This window comes from Cibotium barometz, chromosome 63 (genome assembly GCF_041138505.1).
Source record: "Cibotium barometz isolate CiBa-2024 chromosome 63, ASM4113850v1, whole genome shotgun sequence".
NCBI lineage: Eukaryota > Viridiplantae > Streptophyta > Polypodiopsida > Cyatheales > Cibotiaceae > Cibotium > Cibotium barometz.
In genome coordinates, this window is record NC_141108.1 from 7,244,183 (window position 1) to 7,251,661 (window position 7,479).

Sequence of the window (7,479 nt, forward strand, 5' to 3'; positions counted from 1 at the left end):
GTTGATTCAATTTTTCTCCAAAATGGCACTAATAAGCAGCTGGCTATGCATCAACATGGCCTCCAAGGTTGTGGGCACTTTGAATGTCGTTTTCATTCGAACAAGACAAGTGAAATCACAACTGTACCCTCAACTATATAAGAAGGGTACATGCATGGGCCTCCAAATAACTTTGATGTCTTATGAGGAGTATTAATGGTGATTGAAATTATACCGAGGTGGCCAAAATTTGTGTTATACCATTGAGGACCTATGTATGGGTTTGTTATTTACCCCTTAGTTTTGTCAAGGGAGTTGCTTCCTCCTTCCTCGAGCAATATCAAACCTTTACCTTTTCTTCTGTTTCACCACCTAAGCTCCTATCTCAAGTATACACATTTAAGGGAAAACACCATCTATTTTATGATGTTTAGTACTACATAAGTTATGTTCATTGGACTGTTTTTTAATAGGCATTGGTAAACAAAGACACATTGAAAATATGGGTAGGATTGTTGCAAGGGTCTTGCACTTTTGAGTGAATTACTCCATTTGTAGGCCCTAATGATCTTTAACCTTACCATTTGTGAGCCTTTGGATGGAGGATTCTTCTGGGGGACTTGTTGGCAACATTGAGGAGTGTGGGTAGACTTGCCATATGTCTAGTGATAGGAGATGTTGAGTTCCTATTTGAGAAGTTTTGAAATCACTATCCTACAGAGTATACAAACCAGTTCTTACCTTTTTTCTTTAATGTTTATACTCTATTTTCTAGGTCAACAAGATAGTGCTAGAAATTATAGGCTCTTTGTCAACAATAGAACATAAGACACAAGAAACTACACTATTGCTTGCCTTATCTCCATTGAGAAGTGTACTTAGACTAAGTATTTTACCTTAGACACTTTCAAAAGGTATATGTAAACATTTTTTGCTTGACCTTTCATCGTTTCTCTTTACCCTCAAAACCACACTCAAACAAAACACCTTATGAAATGGCTTCATACCTTGGGATTTAGGGTTGAAAGAACCATCACTACTCAATGGCTAGTGACAAGGTTATTACATTAGGTTTGAAGCTCACCTAGGTGCATGGTCTATCTAGTCTTGGGCTTTTTTGGGGAATGTAGTGGTAGCATAGATAAACTATGTTTTTTGTTTTGTTTTTACATATCACTTAACAATTCACAAGACAATAAGACCACCCAAGACATATGACTCTATTGTGATTATCACCATGGGCACACTTGGAGGCCATCACAGTCAATAATTTTAGTACAACGGGTTCATCATGCTCTACAAGCTTTATATCTCCCCAAAAGTCTTGTTTTAAAATGTAGAAGAGTTACATGGAGATGGTGCCTACAATCTCTCTTAAAAGAATGGTGGTGGTTGTGGTCAACAACATCAAGGTTCTAGCCAATTTTTTCCAAAAACCTAGAGCTCTTTTTGAGTTGTCCAAGAAGAATTGTAAAGACCATTTCCACATTACAAAGCTTCTCTATGTCTATCAATTCCTTGAAAAAATATGTGCGATTGACAATAACCATATCACAAGGTTCTCACATAGATATAAAAGGTTGCTTTGATACTAAACACCTCAAGTATGCTTAACAAGTACATGTATGCTTAAAGAGTAGCTATACACCACATCTGCAATTCAGGATGCATCATCATACCCCAATATCTAAGATTATATATTAAACTTGAAAAAAGAATTAAATCTGTCATTTAGGTACGTGAGAATCTACATCTTTACATATCAAAGTTAGGTATCTTTTCTAGAGCATCTAGGTACATAAGCATTTACATCTTTACATTTAGGTACATGAGCATCTACGTCTTTACTTGTAAGACTGTTTGAGCAAATGATGAAATCAAAGATTGTTGTTTATCATAGCTTTTAAAAAAAGTGTTATACATATAGCATGAAATGATCATCCAGTCATGTGTGTAATTGGAAAACTCAAGAAACAATCACCAAATGCATTCTTGTGGCAACTTTCCGTGCAAACTTCCAAGAACTAGCAACAACCATTCATTCATAGAAAGACTTAGGTACTAATTGTGACTGTGGGAAGGTGTCCACTTACCTATATGTGCCTTTGAAGCTTTAAGAATTTCTCATTGAAACACCAATATTAGCGTCAATGCTCCACTATTTGGGGATCTCTACACTTCTCTTTTTTCACCACAGTCTATAGTGTATCACATGGATAATGCTATGGTGTAGTTGAGTCATGCTACAAAGATGTAGATTAATTGTATCTCTACTCACTTGTTGCCAAGGAAGATACATGCTAGCCAGAGGCTGGTGAAGGAGATAGCACAGGTGGAAACATAAACAATAAACATATGAGAGAGTGCAAAGGAGATTGAGAGAATTGGACAAGATCACCTTTTATAACAACAGTGAAGCTTTACAATGGCAATGGCCAGCCAACTGAATGTTGAACTATGTGCAAGTGGATTGGATGAAGAAGTGAATAAAGGGAAACTCCTTATATAGTGCCTCAGTGAGCTGGCCGACTGCCTCTAGGGCTAGCTGACTTCTCACAAGACAAATAAATAGGAGACATATAATAAAATGTCAGATAAATCGTAGAAGCTCCAGAATACTGAGATGCAAAATTCTAACACCCCCTCTGCAGCTCATAGTGTGCAAGAGTCAGAAGAAGATAAGTCGATGAAGATGCACCTGTGGACCCTCCAGCACCCCCGCGAATACTGGAATCACCTCGGAGAGAGCACCCACCAACCTGTTTCCTCGAAACAAGATGCCACCATGAACAACAAGGAACTTTGCTTGGCCACGAATTCCTACACAAGTGTGCAGTGAAATCCAAAAATAGATGTTGAGCTGCTGGACACATCGCGCCCATAATCCCCAACATTGGACGGAATACATCACGTCCCAAAAGCCTCGAACAATGAACTTGGAACAGATCGAGTTCATAATCTCTACTGTATCAAAGATAACCATGTCCTGCCAAATGTCTAATGATGGAACTCTGAAATCATGGTCCCCATGCACCAGTAAAGTGGAGCTATAATCAGCCCCCTCTCCCGCCCACAAACCTCTTCTGGCTGGAAGCACATGGGGGAAACTACATGTGTACTAGAGAAGCACACCACCTGGGGTCTCTTGAGCCGGAAGCACCTTCGAAGCCCTAGAAGTGGTACTAGAATCTGTATCACTATCTTGTGTCGTGTCTTTGCCTTTTCGCTGAGATGAAGCCTTGCCCTTGGTCTTGTCCTTCTTCTTGGACAAACAATCCTTGGATAGATGTCCTCTTTTCCCTCAAGAGAAGCAACGACTCCGACCTTTCTTTTGAATTAAGGAAAGTGCCTAGTCAGAATTGTTGACTGACACCTTCAACTTACCGTGTGAGATGAGAACAGACTCCTCCTCCAAAAGTAGGGAGCTAAGATCATCAAAATCCAGCGGAGTGGATGTGACTTGGCACCGCAAAGATTGAGAAATCACATCATAGTCCGGCGGAAGCTTGGTGAGGATAAGAGCCGCTAGCTGAGAAGAGGACAAAGTAGCACCCATAGCCAGTAATAAAATTGGTCATGGATAACCTTGGCCTTCATGAGAAAAGTCATGGAATTGCCTTCAGGAAATAACAAACCGTAGAGTTGCCCCTATAAGGTAACTGCCCTCATCCATGAATCTCGTAAAAAGAGATCCTCCAACTTTGACCATACCTGATGAGCACTGGAGAGAGTTTGCACTGCCAATGAGACCTCCTCGGTGATGGTCCGCACAAGCACAGAATGCACCTTTGAGTCTCGATTCTCCCAGTCTTATAATTCCATAGCAAATTCATCCTCCCGATCCTTAGTCCACCGCTTAGAGTTTTGAGGACGCTCGGGCTTCCTTTCAGTGCCCTGAACAATGTCCCACAAACCCTTGTGGATGAACTAGACCCACATCTGAAGCTTCCAATGAGCGTAGTTGGGTCCTTTCAACTTGTCATCTTTGTTCATACAAGGGGGAGCCATATCCAGAGCAACAAAGAACAAATCTTAGCTCTCAAACACTTCTCTCAAGTGCTTTCCAACGAAGCGAGGCACCAAGAGAACAATCAGCCCCCCCTCAAACCGTAGAGAGAAAGATGCGGAACAACAGTAAAAAAGTCCAAGATCCACTGGGAATTGCCTACCGAAAGGGCAGGGACTCGTGGAGGAAGAAGAAAATGTACAACCACTTGTATGGCAACTCCACCGTTTGCCTCTGTAGAAGAAAATGCAACCACCAAAACTGGCCGGAAAGCCTCTTTAGGAGAAAACACAGCCAAAACACTTCAAGATCTGCCTTTGAAGAGCAAAACACAGCCTGCAGGGTTGGCCGACAATAACCAGAAGAGGACTGGACCAAAAACGCAGCAAGGTATTGAAAACACAGCAACTATATGTACTAATTTGCAGTCGGAGAAGTGATTGAGGCAAAACGCACATCATAAGTGGGCAGATTTGCAGGGTTTGAGAAGCCTCGACCTAAGCGTATGATACCATGAAGGAGATAGCACAGGTGGAAGCATAAACAATAAACATATGAGAGAGTGCAAAGGATATTGAGAGAGTTGGACAAGATCACCTTTTATAACAGCAATAAAGCTTTACAATGGCAATGGCCAGTAAAACTGAATGTTGAACTATGTGCAAGTGAATTGGATGAAGAAGTGAATAAAGAGGAACTCCTTATATAGTGCCTTAGTGAGCTGGCCGACTGTCTCTAGGGCTGGCCGACTGCTCACAAGACAAATAAATAGGAGAAATATAATAAAATGTCAAATAAATCGTAGAAGCCCCAAAACACTGAGATGCACAATTCTCATAGCGGGGCAACAGAACCTACAAGTACCCTGGGTGCAATTTCATAAATGGCAAGCACACCCAACGACAATTTATCCTCATTGCTCAAATCCTCTATTAACAACCGATCACCATGCTAGATCCACCTCATAAATCTCATTGTTTTGCCTCTTTAGGTTTAACAATAAATTTGGCACTTCTTCCCTCAAACCTCTCTCTCTAGTATTGACCATAAAAAAGATCATAAGAGTGGTACTTCAAAAGAAATTGGGCTCATTGCCACTATCTTAGCTAACGTCAAAAAAAAAAACTTACATTAGTTTTCACATGCATATGAAAGAAGATTGTTAAATAAAATGAGAAGAGAAGGTAATTAAGAATAACTTAACATATCAATGTCTGCCCTGTTTTATACCGAAGGCTAACCTGAGGGTTTGATTGGCTAATCCGTGGGTTAGGGGGTCAAAAGATTAGTAAGCAAGCTGATTATAGTGGCTAAGGTTCATAACAATAATAATCCCATAAACTATAGCTATTTATAACTCATAAGTGACTGTATGAGTGAGATAAGCCGATAGACATTGTGTATTGTCATGTGTCATGATGGTAAGTACCTAGACCATGGATACAATCCACTCTAGATTGTCCATGTATGGACAGAGCTTAGCCCTTCTACATGGACATATCCTTATCCCCTATGCTTGGGGAGATCCAATGTTCTGGATCTATGTATGGATAGAGCTCGGGGAGATCCAATGTACTAGATCTATGGTTGGGTGGTGAGCTAGCTTGTGAAACCCTATTTTGAATTCTAATCTTCTTGGAAGGTGTGTCATGAAAATCCCCTTACAATCGGTACTACCAATAGATGATGTATGTCCATGCATGCTAGATGTGCATGCTTGAAATCTTTATGTACATATCGTCCATGAATTGGGGTAGTCATGGAAGGCTATGCAAATGTGGGTGTATACATATGCTTTTTTGATGCTAGACAAGTGCTTTTTACATAGATGTGTGCATGTGTGGGGCATAGTCTAGGGCACACAACGAATAGTTTTGGGCCACTTGTTGGCACAAAACTATACAAGCTATACAGTTGGCTATTCCTCGTCTCTATAGAGAGGAACATGTTGTGGGGGATGTGCAAGTGGCAGAATAGGTAGTGCATTGGCACCATCATACAATAGGGGCATTTACTTCTTGGGATCCCTCTCGCATGAGTCCCATTTCTTTTCTTGTCTGTGTTTTCCATTGCTACATTTTCGCTCTGCCATAATGTTCTTCCTACATCACATGCACGTGTGCACACACATGTATGTATGTATATATGTGTGTGGAAGTATGCATGTACACACACACACACACACACACACACACACACACACACACACACACACACACACACACACACACACACACACACACGTATATGTATGTATGTTTTCCATTGCCATGATGTTCTTCTTACATCACATGTGCGTGCGCACACATATATGTATACATATGTGTGTGTGTGTGTGTGTGTGTTCACACACACACACCCGCATGTATGTATGTATGTATGTGTGTGTGTGTGCACACACACACACACACACACACACACACACACACACACACACACACACACACACACACATATATATATATATATATATATATCTCATACGAGATGTATACATGTGGAATATCTTGCTATATACAATCTAGTTCTCTAAGATACCTTAGGGCTTAGCTTGGAATCCGACACATTCCAAGATGTTGCAATATTAGGATCACCCAATATTACCTAGGGAGGTGCAAAATGTGCTTTGAGAAACACATAGGACGAGTGTTATTATTAGCTACATAAAAGCACGAGTGTTATTATTAGCTACATAAAAGCACGAGTATTTTGGCCAAACTAATATTCTACCTAATTGTGGCTAAAAATGAAAACAAGCAAAAAGCAATAACTATGAAGATTAGGAAACTTATGATGCTTTGTTATATAACTAGTCCTTTATTATCCCATTCTAGTGCTACATGATATGGCTTTCCCTTTTCCTAGGCGAGAACCCATGAGGTTATTTTCATGATTTTGTTTTCTTTATGCGATGAATCCTTCTCTAGATGTTGATGATCATATGGACCTATAGGACCATGAGGATGTAGTATGCCTTCTTAAGTGATTACTTTAATATTTAGCATGTCACTTTAGGCGCTTATGCAACAGCTATGTATTGTCTCTCAATGTTTTTGAGACGAGAGAATAGGGTAATTTACTATATCTAAGAAGACCTTCTTTTAAGAGAACTTGATTATTCGGGGATATTAGATCTCTTGGCTAAAGATTGAGCATTATTTTGGGGGAGCAATTCAGACGATGGAAGGTTGGTTAGTTTCCTTGGGGATATTGAAACTTTGTCATAATGGGATGACTATTTCTTTTGGGGACGCAATTCAAAGGGCGGTTTTCCAATTTCCTTGGATTAATTGAAACTTTGTGATGATGGGATTTACAGTTTCTTTTAGAATCAATATTCAAAGGGTGGAAGGTTGTCCAATTTCCTTGGATTAATTGAAACATTGTGATGTTGGGGTTTACAATTTGTTTTAGAATAAATATGACACTATTCTTGGTAATATTTATTTCCTAGGATTTTTCTCCATGGATTTGGATAGATGTCCAAGAGTTCT